We start from the raw sequence: 14,613 nt of genomic DNA, 5'->3' as shown, positions 1-14,613 counted from the left end.
CAACACCGCGGTTCCTGGTGTGTCCGCTGTGCCGTGCGTGTGATCATTGCTTGTACAGCCCTCTCGCAGTGTCCGGAGCAAGTATGGTTGGTCTGACACACCGGTGTCAATGTGTTCTTTTTTCCATTTCCAGGAGTGTAGTTTTCTGTCTCTTGCTCTGTTTATTCATTTCACAAGGTCTATTCTTTCATTATACTCCATTCCCATAAGGTGCGTACATTAATACCGTGTGTATTTTATCTGTAATATTTAAGTATTACACGTTCTACACTCTGTAATTTAACACCTTTCTATTGTTACACTGCCGTAAATACCCATCGTGCTGCACAATACACATCAACCTCTATTTCGCAAGTGTAAAGAAACAACAGTAATACCATGTCAACATCTGTATTCCATTAAGAATTAGAGCTAATATGATATTTACACTAAAACGTGTCTCTTTTACAGTATCTAGTAATTACAGTACAGTTTATTCACGCTCAATTTCTGTTTCTAAACAGGCGTATTTCCAAGCACCCTGCAATAGTTAACTTTCAGATATATGATACACTAAGGCGGCACAGTGGTTAAGATATTGGATCCACACAGGAAGAAAGAGTCCGGCGGTTCCGGCTTACATTTTCTTCAGTTTCCTTAAATTGATGAAAATGAATACCAGTTGGATAGTAAATACGTGGAACCCCATCATTTCCATCAGTTCTTCGAAGCAAAGACGCAGAGTACGTCGGGAGAAAGCGGCTGCTCTAATGACAGGTGAGTTTTGCAATTTGACCGGAGAGGTGGGTTGTATGGTCAGTCAACATGTGCGTGGAACACGCAGCGCACTGATAATGTGCGGAACGGGGAACTTTTCGTCAGTGTTCTATGTATCACCACACGTTGACTGGGGGCTGCTCAGTCCAAGTATCGTGAAGCACAGTAAACAACGACCCTCTGCAAGCGCGAAACAGCCTAGAACAAGGCAAATGCAGGTATAGTGTCAATGTCTTAGTGTCCTCCTTCCTCATCTTCCTTCAGTCGAGCTTTTACTCAACTTCCAACAAGTTCCTCTTCGACGGGGGTTAAACCCTAAACTTCATTGACAGTGAAAAGATAAGTAGCGGGGAAATATTGGACTAGGCAAAGTACACCATACAGGATGTTGGTTTTAACAGGTACATAGGGAGAACTCCAACAATCCTGTGGCTCAATGAGTATGGCGCCGAGTTAAGTGTAGTGCTACAATCCCCGTATCCCTACACGTCGCTATCACTAAGCAAATCACGAACGTTGCTGAGAGGGGTGTGCTCGTCTTGACTGACCAGACCTGGTGGACGCTGCTGAGTGACAATGGACCAGCGTGGCCACCAACGCTTCCACTGTGGCTACCCCGTCATGGGGGCGAAAGAGGGTGCTAGACGCAACTAGGGGTTGTCTCTAATTAAGCTCTTCATTAGCGTACGTATGCGGGCAGCAGAGCTTGCGGGGACAGATTCTGTTCAGATACTGAAACAAATTCGAAAAAGGGCAGCGCGTTTCACATTCCTTTCCTTAGCATGCTTCGTTTAAAAAGGAGAAACAGCATACGGTAACATAATTTTATATAGACAACAGTGTTGTAAATAAATGACTGGGTAGAGCTATGCGAATCTTTGAACGAATTACAACTATACGCGGAAGTCTGCGATATTCGCACATCTTAAATAGTAATTGTAGGAAGAAATCAGATGTTGATCCTCTTGGAAGTTCTTTCATATTAGAAAACCATTATTCGAATTGGGCAGTTCCACTACTCTGCTACCTCCATCTCGTATTTCGTGCGTGGACCATGAGAATACGACAAGACAAATTAGGGCACGTCCTATGTCAGATAGGTTGTCATTTCCGCTGATAATGTATACGTGAGGAATAGAATACTGAAAGTGAAGTATTGGTACGAAGTAAACACCAGTATGCAATGCACAGTGGTGTCTGCCCTAAATGCTACGGTATTTCACGTTTCGATTATTCGTTTTAACAAACAAAAACTGCTGTCAGCCTATCTGACTGCTAGCAAGGGCAATTAAAATTTGTTTCTCAGTATTTCATACAATTATTTACCGAATTTAAAAATTTAATGTGTTGTCATTAGAGATATAAGAGATTTAATTGCGCTTAAAGGCGTAACAGAACACATCTAGCGTTAAAATTAGAAACTGTGTAATGTGTTGCGACAGCGTAACTCACGACGCGCAAATTACCAACACGGTATTTACCAGTGACGCCACTGGCAGAGAACGACACGGCAGTGGGTCGGCCCGATTGGCCCATCTAAGGCGATGAGGCCGAACTCTTGATCCAGTATTTGATAAATAGACTACTTAGTGAGTTCCAATAAACTTTTCACCATAATTTCAAACTTTTCGAAACTTTTTCTCGCTGACACCCCCATAAAATAAAGGAAAATGTTTATCGGTTCCGCACTTTCGACGGACATGCAGTAAAACTTCAGCAACGTGCATGACTTTTTAATTTCTTACTTCTTTCATACAACGTTTATTTTCAACAGATTTTGCAGACAGTATGCACAATATTCTGCTGAATGTGCTCGTAAAATTATATCACTGTGCACCACGTCGTTGTGGAGATGTGACTTCATAAACACTAAGATGTTCGAAAAACTACTACGTCCTCAACAAGCTTTCCATGCTTAACGTCAAAGATTTAAGACATTAACTCATTTGTAAAGTAATGATACGCTTCAAGCTGTTTTATACATCATAGTTACATTCCTTAAGAAATAGTTGGTGGAGCGTTGTTGTTGGCTCCTTAACGAAAAGGTATTTGGAAGTCAAAAGATCCCTGTTAGTGGACATTTTGATAAAAAATAAGATGGCCTTTCCATCTTGTGAGTGTTACGAAAATTTTATAGTGTAGTACACAAATAACATTGAAAACAGAAAAGATAATCCGTATCGAACTAGGAGCTCGGCAGGATTGTAGCTAATCCCCTACTGCTTTTAGTATCTACAGAGATGATATAATTGGAGAACGAAAATTCCGAAAAAGCTCAGGAATTAAGATAGCCGAATGTTATTTGCTGTCGACCAAATCATTATTCAACAAACTGAAGATTACATTCTGAGATCTATGAATTATCTTCAACAGATCCGCTGAGGGTGTAAGAAGAAAATCTCAAAAGATCAAGACAATGGCCCCTAGATGCAAATACCCAGACCGGCGAAAACTTACCCTACATAACAGACGTACTGAACAAATGTCTCACTTCCAACATCTTGGCTGTGGCATAAGTGACGACACTGATCACAAACTGAAGAAGTACCACGCTAAGTGCATAACAATCGAAAGAACATTATCTAGGAAACAGAAAGGAAACGCGAAAGAAGTTTCAGGAAGTGATCACTGTGTCAGCTTTGCTCTACATTTCAGAAATATAGGTAACCAACACTACACACCTTAGTAAGGTACAGGAATCAGAAATAAGAGTCCTAAGATCCATGAATGGCTGCACTAGACTGGATACGCTTAAAAGGGACGACGAACGGCGAGAATTCAATATTTTTAAAACAGAATAAAGGAGCAACTAAAATAAAGGAAGGTGGCTCCGCCACCCGAACAGAGCGTAAGAGGAAAGAATACCAAAATATGTTTTATGATGAAGACAGAATAATAAGAGAGACATCGGAAGACGAAGAAAACGTTGAAACAGCTAACGCGGTGACTGGGGCAGACGAATTGCTTCCACATTGGAAAAAGGAGGAGAATATAGTTTTAAAAATCTCTACACTGTAGACAATGCGCTCTAAAGCTGCAGACTGATTCGGTTAGTTGCTTCTGTTTGGTTATTGTATCCAGTGTCAACGTATGTGAGCAAAATGAATTAAATTGAATAACACACTGTTCTAAAATACTCCGTTTTTCACAATTTGCTTAGTTTAAAATCCAACAAATATAAAACATTCATATTAAATTCTACCTCTCCACTATCTTTGATGAGTAGCAACTAGTGATTCACGCGTGGTGATATATGTGATGGCGTGGCATCCTCTGCATATACCGGTCGGTTTCGTCTGTTAAGCAATGGATGTCATACAAACTTTCGGCCTAAGAAAGCACATAAGACAGTAGGACCATAATCTAAAATAAATCATGGTCGCCAGAGAACACGGGATCAAGAACTAAAATTGTTACTTGTTGCAAGTAATTCTACTTGTTTGTTTCATAAACTTACCTATTAAGATGCCTATAACAATACAATTCATGTCAATAATCTTCAACTAGTCTCTGCTGTTCGTCATCTCAGAACAATGGATCGCCGGCCGTGGTGGCCGAGCGGTTCTAGGCGCTTCAGTCCGGAACCGCGCGACTGCTACGGTCTCAGGTTCGAATCCTGCCTCGGGCGTGGATGTGTATGATGTCCTTAGGTTAGTTAGGTTTAAGTAGTTCTAAGTTCTAGGAGACTGATGACGTCAGATGTTAAGTCCCATAGTGCTCAGAGCCATTTGAACCATTTGAGAACAACGGATCCTTCCTCTTATTGATGAATAGAACATTCTACAATGCTGGTTGTTTACCCCACCTTGACGAGGAAAATGCTGTCATAGCCAGCGGGCCACAGCTTTAGAGAAGTAATGTCAGAAGTCAGCGTCGACCACTACACCGCACGTATTCCACAATGAAGTCTTAATTCCATCAATGTTATTCATGTTCACAAAACTGTCTGCTTTGTATTTATTTTGGTTTTTGATTTCGTGAGTATGCAAGAAACCATAGTTTAAACACGCCAGTGACAACTGTCGGTTTATTACGTATGTACAAATTTTAATGCAGTTACAGCAAAAGAATTACATACTTTATAAAATTAGTACATGTACACAAGGTTTATCTATGTGAAAAATTTAATTTGAAGTTACAACGAAAGGTATATTATTTTCTCTAAATAATTGTGTACAAATACACTTCACATTGTGTGTCCGATTTGTCTTCCGATGTACTGAGTAATTGGGGTCCGTCCTACCGGCAATGCGATTCTTGGTTTCTGCCCCGCTCCTTCGGAGTGTTTGCTCCCGCCCACTATGGTCTTGTGTTGCGGTCTCCTCGCTGCCGTACTAGCAGGATGTAGATTTTGACGTGACCGATTATATGCTCATTCCTTATTCCTTGAGGGCTGTGTACATGAGTTTATACACCCTTATGTCTGTTGTTGCCAGAAGAGTGGTAACGCAGTGGGAGCCTTTGTACCTCACAGCACTCAGTTTATTCACTGTCCCATCTATCATGTCTGTCTTTTCGGCACATCCTAATATTATATGTTTCACGCCTTCTTCTTCTCCACAAATACAAAAATAGCCGTCAATCAGTCCCAGGCGATGAAAATCTTTTTCCCTTTGTCGTTGGTACGTCTGCTCCATTCCCCACCCTACCTCGTCGCACCGTCCTTTTAACTTGTTGTATGACGTTTGTGAGCGTTACCATTGGATGGCATGGCGTTCCTGAAGCTGCGCTTTTTTTAGCCAATTGGTTGGCATATTCGTTGCTGCGGTTACAACTGTGGCCTTTGACCCAGACTGATGTTATTGCAGTCTACTGACTTGCTACGTGATTTCATAAACGACTGGGTTGCTGTGTCGCTGTGTAAATTGACTTTGCAAGATCATAATTGCTGCTTGGGAGTCGGTTTCCTGCGTAATTAAGTGCTTCTAAGGTGGCTACTAGCTCTGTCGTCATACCAGACATTTGTTCGGGTGCCTTGTAACATCCACAAGCTTGTGGTATGTGGTCTATGAACGCACATCCGGTGCACCGCCTGTATATAGTATCTTGGCATCCTTTATGTGTTCTAAAATCGCCATAACGTCTTCTGGAGGGTTATTATAGGTAACTTTCAGATTGATGTGAGTGAAGACACACACCAAAAAAAGTTTTGCATGACCACGGTTCCGAGAGCTCCGGAACCTGTACAGAACATTGGAATAGAGATCAACATAAACATCATTTCCGCCTTATTTTTTGCTCTTGAAAACCACACATTGCATGTGGTACCACCGTACAGCGAGACCTTCAGAGGTGCTGGTCTAGATTGCTGTACCCACTGGTTACTCTAATACCCAGAAGCGCGTCCCCTTGCATTGATGCAAGCCTGTATTCTTCATGGCATACTATCTACAAGTTCATCAAGGCACTATTGGTCCACATTGACCCACTCCTCAAAGGCGATTCCGTGTAGATCCCTCAGAGTGGTTGGTGCGTCATGTCGCCCATAAACAGTCCTTCTCAATCTATACCAGGCATGTTTGATAGTGTTCATGTCTGGATAACATACTGCCTCTCTAGTCGACGATGTCGTTATCCTGAACGAAGTCATTAACAAGATGGGCACGATGGGGGTGCGAATTTTTGACCATGACGACGAATGCCTCGCCAACAGGCTGCCGATAAGGTTCCATTATTGGTTGGAGGATGTCATTCGCGTATCTTACAGCTGTTACAGCGCCTTCCATGGCAACCAGCGGCGTACATCGGCCCCACATAATGCCGCCCCAAACCAGCAGGGAACCTCTCCACCTTGCTGCACTTGCTGGACGGTGTGTCTAAGGCGTTGAGCCTGACCGCGTTGGCTCCAAACACGTCTCCGACGATTGTCTGGTTGAAGGTATTTGCGACACTCATGGGTAAAGAGTACGTGATACCAATCCTGAGCGGTCCATTCCCCATGTTGTTGGGCCCATCTGTAGCGCGCTGCATGGTGTCGTGGTTGCAAAGATGAACCTAGCCATGGACGTCAGGAGTGAAGCTACGTATCATGCAGCCTATTGCGCACAGTTTGAGTCGTAAAACGACGTCCTGTGGCTGCACGAAAAGCATTATTCAACATGGTGGCGTTGCTTTCAAGATTCCTCCGAACCATAATTCGTAGGTAGCGGTGATCCACTGCAGTAGTAGCTCTTGGGCGGCCTGAGCGAGGCATGTCATCGACAGTTCCTGTCTCTGTGTATCTCCTCCATGTCCGAAAAACATCGCTTTGGTTCACTCCGAGACGCCTGGACACTTCCCTTGTTGAGAGCGCTTCCTGGCACAATAACAATGCGGAGGAGATCTAACCGCGGTATTGTTGAACACGAACTGTGTACCTCCTTCTTGGTGGAATGACTGGAACTGATCGGCTGTCGGACCCCCTCCGTCTAATAGGCGCTGATCATGCATGGTTGTTTACATCTTTGGACGGGTTCAGTGGCGTCTGTGAACAGTTAAAGAGACTGTGTCAGTGAAACAATATCCACAGTCAATGACTATCTTCAGGAGTTCTTGGAACCTGGGTGATGCGAAACTTTTTTTGATGTTTGTATATGATAACAGTAGTCGTAGCATGGTAGAGCTGTTGCTCGCATAACTTTCGCTGGAAATCTTCTATTACACATTAATATAGCTCATATGTCGGCCCTTGTTTGTTGATCCAGTATAGTTTAGTAAAGTAGTCGACAGCCATTGTCCGGATATTCTGCATAACTATCGATCTCGTAAAATGTCTATGTTTTAGCACGAACGTAGATGCGAGATAATGCCGTCGTAGGTGTAGTGGTGCTTCTAATACGAGGTGCGGCTAGAAAAAAACCGGACTGATGCTGGAAAAAACATTTATTTACAATTATTTACAATTTCATGTTATCTCCTTCAATGTACTCTCCTCCTCGGTCTCTACACCGCTCCATACGAATTTTCCACTGTTCATAGCAATGCTGCAGATCATTTTCGGTAAGTCCATACATTACTTCCGTCGCTTTTTCTTTTACTGCTTCAACAGTCTCAAATCTAGTTCCTTTCAAAGCTGACTTGACTTTAGGGAAAAGAAAAAAGTCACAGGGGGCCAAATCAGGTGAGTAGGGTGGATGATCTAAGATGGGAATGTTGTGTTTTGCCAAAAACGTCTTCACTGACAACGCACTGTGAGCTGGGGCATTGTCTTGGTGAAGGATCCATGACTTTTTTCTCCACAAATCGTTCCGTTTTCTCCGTACTCGCTCACGTAGGGTAGCCAGGACGCTAATGTAATAATGCTGATTCACTGTTTGTCCCTCAGGTACCCAATCAATGTGCACAATCCCTTTGATGTCAAAAAAAAATCATCATTGCCTTGAATTTCGATTTTGACATTCGTGCTTTTTTTTTGTCGTGGAGAACCAGGAGTTTTCCAATGCATCGATTGGCGTTTAGTTTCGAGATCGTAAGTAAAAAACCACGATTCATCGCAAGTAATAACATTTTGTAAGAAGGTGGGATCACTTTCAATGTTTTCCAGGATTTCAGAACAAATCATTCTTCGGCGTTCCTTCTGTTCAATTGTGAGACACTTTGGAACCATTTTTGAACACACTTTGTTCATGTTGAAACTTTCATGAAGAATCTGCCTAACACTTTCCTTGTCAACTCCTGTTAACTCAGACACTGCTCTGATTGTTAAACGGCGATCTTGTCGAACAAGTTTACCGATTTTTTCAATGTTTGCATCAGTTTTTGCTGACAATGGTCTGCCAGTGCGAGTGTCACCACTGGTGTCTTCGCGGCCATCTTTAAATCGTTTAAACCACTCAAACACTTGTGTTCGCGATAAACAATCATCGCCGTACACTTGTTGCAACATTACAAACGTTTCACTTGCAGTTTTTCCTAGTTTGAAACAAAATTTGATGTTAACACGCTGTTCTTTCTGTACACTCAACATTTTCCGACGCACAGACAAAACGTCAACTACTTAAAACAGACGCCACGGGCAGACTGAGTGCAGGAGGCAGATGAAACTCGAGCAGTAGGCGGAGCGAGAGTCACGTGACAGGCCACGCGACTTTCAGCCTTATTGCATTCGTTTTATTGTTTCACCAGTACTAGTCCGGTTTTTTTCTAGCCACACCTTGTATCTCCCGTAACAGTGTATTTGTTGGCGACACAGATGCGGAGTGCTTTATACTGCAGTTTGTCCAGTTTAAATAGGGTAGACCTGCTTGCAGATCCGTAGGAGATGCATGCATAGTCCAGGTAGAGACAATAACTGCCCTGTAGATGCTTAGAGTCACATTGGGGTCTTACCCCCCACCCAACCCCCGTCCCCACCCCCTCTTTCACCAGGAAATACCCGTAACTGCTTGAAGAATTTTTATTGCTGTTCCGCATTTTTGTGTTACCCTTCTGACATGTGCACTCCATGTCCTTTGCAACTGGTCGGCTGTTTTTAATCTTATTACGTGGAACCGTTGCTGTTGCGCAGCTATGTTTAAAATACTGAATTTGTGATCTGTTTCTAAGACTAACAATCTGACATTTTTATTGACTGGACATGTTTAATATACAAGGCTCTTTTTTATGTATGTGTATTTAGCTAATACACAGGCGGATGTCGTACTAGGTGAGGTATTCAGCAGCCAAGATTGAAAGTTCGCCACCAGTTAACCTAATGTCTCAATGCACTGATTTAATGTCTCTTCGGTTACACAAATGCAGAGATCATCAGCAGATTGTAAGATCTTAGTGTTGTCCCCGACTAGATCATGTACGTTCCTGCTGTACTTGTTGAAAGGCATTGGGAACAAAGGACAAAATAGACCCTTCCGTAAACCAGAACTCGGCATCCGTGCTCCGATTGTTTGTGTGCTATTTCGAATGACGATTTGTCGTTGCGATAAAACCTGTTATAGATTTTGAGTAATTCTTTTGGGCACACCATAGTTAATGAGCTTATGTGTTAATATCGTTATTGATACATTGTCGTAGGCATCCGTTAAATTTGTGAAAATCGCCAATAAGTAATTGTTTTAACGTAGAGAACTGTGATTGGTGGTTGTTAAAAGCCTTAGAAATCCATTTGTGCCCATTCTGCTTTTAAACCCGACTTGATACTGCGACATAACGTCTGTCTTTTCCACCCACCACTCCAATTTATATTTAGTCATCCTTTCTAGTGTTTTGTGTGTGCCCATTAACAACTTTATTGGTCTGTATGATTCAGTATTATTTCTGTCCTTGTCTTGCTTCTTCATTGGTACTATTCTTGCTAGTTTCATAACACATTGACCGAGCGAGGTGGCGCAGTGGTTAGACACTGGACTCGCATTCGGGAGGACGACGGTTCAATCCCGCGTCCGGCCATCCTGATTTAGGTTTTCCGTGATTTCCCTAAATCACTCCAGGCAAATGCCGGGATGGTTCCTCTGAAAGGGCACGGCCGACTTCCTTCCCTAATCCGATGAGACCGATGACCACGCTGTCTGGTCTCCTTCCCCAAAACCAACCAACCAACCAATCATAACACATTGATACCATATTCTATTCAGATATTAATTAGGCTTTATTTTCCCACTCGTGGTAGGTGTCCAAGCATTTCGTAGCTAATATTGTCAGGGCCCGGTGCTGTACTTTTCGCAAGTTGTAGTGCTTTGTCTATCTCTGTTGGGCTTTGTGGCTGAAAAAGTCTGTGCGTTGAATCCTCACAGCTTTGTAGAGGTGAGTAATCCACCGTAGGGTGAGCCAATTTCTCTGGTATTGCCTGTAACATTTCCTCCAATGGAGGAATATCTCGTTGCTCGGTCCTACCTCTGTTTGCGAATTGCTTAATTTCCTGCCAAATTTCTGTGAATGGTGTTTGTTAAGCGAAAGGCGAAGTTTTCCATACTTCTTCTTCGCTTTTGTTTCGAAATACGTTTGGCTTCCGCTACCGCATATTTAAGGATAAGATAATATTCTCATGTTGTGCGTTCCCTGGATCGCCTTAATGCCTCTGTTCGTTTTTCCTTTGAGACCTGACATTCCGCATCACAAAACGTGTTCGTTTCTGCAGTGTGGACTTCCTAGCCGCACTGGTTATGTCGTCTGTAAAAGTTATGTAGTCTGCTACAGTTTCGTATGTACCATGTTGTATTCCCAATATTTCTTGTACGCTTCCCAATCAGCATTGAGTGTATCCCACATATAAATATATAACGAATTTCAGTAAACCATTGCTGACCGTGGAAGTTTATTAGCAGCAGTAGGTGATTGCACGTCATGACAGAACCCAGTTCGCCTGATGCGATAGGTCAACTGCTGACTTTCCTCGACTAGGTATACTGACGCTAGTCGCCGAGCCGTCATTCAGCATTACTGAATTCATCGATTATTTCCAGAGTCACATTCCCCTCTCTGTCAGCCCGTCTACAGCGTCACGTCGCATGGTGTGCGTTGAAATCTCCCATCTAGAATGCGGTGCCATCCTAACCGTTCTATCCGCTCGTAAAACTCCATACCCTGGAAAGGCAAGTCCTCATCTGGAGCCATCCATGTTTCGCTAATGGCACACAGTTTCATGTAATTAGTTTTGCACAATGAAACTTCCTGGCAGATTAAAACTGTGTGCCGGACCGAGACTCGAACTCGGGACCTTTGCCTTTCGTGGGCAAGTGCTCTACCAACTGAGCTACCCAAGCACGGCTCACGACCCCTCCTCACTTGGGTAGCTCCACAGCGTTGCGTGTGATGGCAGTGGATTTCTTTTTCTGTAGCAAGGGCGGAGATTCTTTTAGGGTTACATTCTGGACCACATACAATCTGTTCTTCAATGTAAGTGAGCAGTTCTGCCGACGTGTAACGTTTTCAGAGTAAGAAATGTTTTTAAAATGTCCAGCCCTTCTTGAATTGAAATGTTTCTGTGTGCAGCAAGTTCATGAGCTTGTCTCCTTCCGACGTACCTACGACATGCTTCGTCTGCTGTATGATGCACTTTTTACAGCTGGTGCAAGTGAGAGTACCAGATTCACAGGCTGACGTTCTTTGATCAGTACCGCACATATCACATCTGGGTTCTATACGGCGTTATCTTTGTAAGTGCCCAAAACGTAAGCTCGTTTGAGTACTGTTTTATTATTATTTTGCAAGATCATTTCATTCATTCTCCTAACCTCCAGCACTGCCACTAACGATTTTATTTCTTGGATTAATTCGTCCATGTCAAGATCTACTCCCACTCCTCGTATCACTCCCTATTTGATATATACGGTTCTAGCTGACTATCAACTAATGTCTGCGACTTCACTATCCTGTTTGCCGCATTGGTCGTTCCCACTTCCACCATTAACCTGTATCTTACTGTTGCTGTAAAATTCCAAATATGCTCTCTGTCTCCCGGCATATGATTGTGAAACAAATTGCCAATGGCTATAGGATGGAACTTTCCTACGTTGGCGGTTCCCCCTTTAATAAACATAACGTAAGGACTTGGTTCTGTTATCCTGTAAAGCTGGGTTTTGTCTACTTTACTCAGAGTAGCATTCTGCATAATCGTTCTCTGCTCCAAACCACTGGCTATAGGTACGTCTGACTGATTCTCATGTGTCACGTCTTGCATTTCCTGATCTACTACATTGACAATTAATGTCATTCGTTTATCAGCTCAACATTTTCCCTGCAGACAGGCTGCACGTTTTCTGTCACCGCTCAAATCTGAATTCCTGCAGTCTAGTTGGTCTGTTAAGTTGTTCACAGTGCTCAATAGCTTTTACTGCCGTATCGGCTACTGTTGATATCATCGTGTCGTCTGCCGAGGCTGGCCGGCTTAGTGGACCGCCGCCTCCTTCGCCTTATAGCCTCCCAAACATTACTTGCAGTCACTGCTGTAGCCCACTACTGTTCAGTTGCTTAACTGTGTGCTCCGTAAGCCAAGATTTACTTCCCGAGATACTGCACGCGGAAGTAAGGCACTTGCTTCCGGAGAGCGTTAGTGCACGATGTTTAATCGAGCACAGCTCTGGCAAGACTGTTCACAAAACTAGTCTAGATCGCTGACCAACTTTAAAACCCCTTGCAAGGGTAAGCAGAGATCTCGTGTGTAACATTAATCCACTATAACTGACTGCGTCCAAGTTCATACGTCATGATATATCCAGCAACAGTTTGCATATGTGCGCCTTTCATTCCCCAGCAGTCGCAGCCAACTGACCACAACGGATGCTGACTGTACAGCACTAGATGAATGGGTCAATTAGAACACCCCGTCAAAACACCCCCCTCCCTCGCCTTTTGCTGGCTACCATTTTTTACATGAAGATTACGCACAAACATTCTTCTCTTCCCGGTCACGCGAGTCTGACAATCTTTACTTGTCTACGTCTTATTCATGAAGTAACTGGCGCCGTATTACTCAGCAAGATGCGGACAAATTACGTATACTGTTCGAGCGCGCGTGGCTGCAACTTTTGGCGAGTAAACTGGTGATTGGCCCGCCCGGTTAGCCGAGCGGTCTAACGTATGGCTTTCCGGAGCGGGAAGGAGAGCCTGGTCCCCGGCACGAATCCGCCCGGCGGACTTGTGTCGAGGTCCGGTGAGCTGGCCAATTTGTGGATGGTTTTTAGGCGGTTTTCCATCTGCCTCAGCGAATGCGGGCTGGTTCCCCTTATTCCGCCTCAGCTACACTATGTCGGCGATTGCTGCGCAAACCAGTTCTCCACGTACGCCTACACCACCATTACTCTACCACACAAACATTGGGGTTACACTCGTCTGGTGTGAGACTTTCCCTGGGGGGAGGGGGAGGGTCCACAAGGGGCCGAACCGCACAATAACCCTGGGTTCGGCGTGGGGCGGCAGAGGGATGAAGTGGACTGCGGTAGTCGTCGGCGGGGACGGAGCGTCTCCGGCGTTTCTAGGTCCTCGGTTAACATACAATACAAACTGGCGAATGGATACAAGAACCCAAAGGGGATGCGTTTACTAGCAAGAAAAACTTCGATAAGGCACTTTTGGAAGCTACTACTACAAATTCTTTGACGTGAAAGCCCTTACGTCAACTTCCTGAAGTAGCATGCGTAAATCAGTGGAGATAGTTGCTTGACTCTTACTACACTTTCTTACCAAATTTGCCATTTCCTCAAATCTTCATAAGTTTTGTGTGTACAATGCTCGTACGATAATGTCAGTGTCAAAAAGTGAGGAATACTTGTGGGTCAGTTAAAGAACGCAACCGTTAATTCACAAAGTTGAGTTGTTTCATGTGATATGAAACACGCGAATTTAGGATAGGATATACTATGGTAGATTTTGAGATCACAAATGCAGAAAAGACCAAAAAAAAATCCCAATTTATTGACGCAATATGAACAAGGAATTAACAAAGTGAATAAACGTAATAGTGGAAAATGTACAGGGGATTTGTACACAAGGAACTGAGAGTATGTCGATTCCGTAACATTTTTGTTGCGTTTCTACACGCCAAAGGAGACACATGATAATACCCATGTCTTCACCCAAACTGACCCATTCTTCTCCATTTTTGTCATAAGCTTTCTTTAGTAATAAAAATCCAACAACGGTGGATTCTGCTCTGCTATTTAAGTTTGACACCGTAAACTTCCACTTATCTATTCCTTGATGCTGTTGTTGTTGTTGTGGTCTTCAGTCCTGAGACTAGTTTGATGCAGCTCTCCATGCTACTCTATCCTGTGCAAGCTTCTTCATCTCCCAGTACTTACTGCAACCTATATCCCTCTGAATCTGCTTAGTGTATTCATCTCTTGGTCTTCCTCTACGATTTTTACCCTCCACGCTGCCCTCCAATGCTAAATTTCTGATCCCTTGATGCCTCAGAACATGTCCTACCAATCAATCCCTTCATCT

This window comes from Schistocerca piceifrons, chromosome 7, assembly GCF_021461385.2.
Source record: "Schistocerca piceifrons isolate TAMUIC-IGC-003096 chromosome 7, iqSchPice1.1, whole genome shotgun sequence".
Lineage (NCBI taxonomy): Eukaryota > Metazoa > Arthropoda > Insecta > Orthoptera > Acrididae > Schistocerca > Schistocerca piceifrons.
This window is presented reverse-complemented; position numbering follows the sequence as displayed.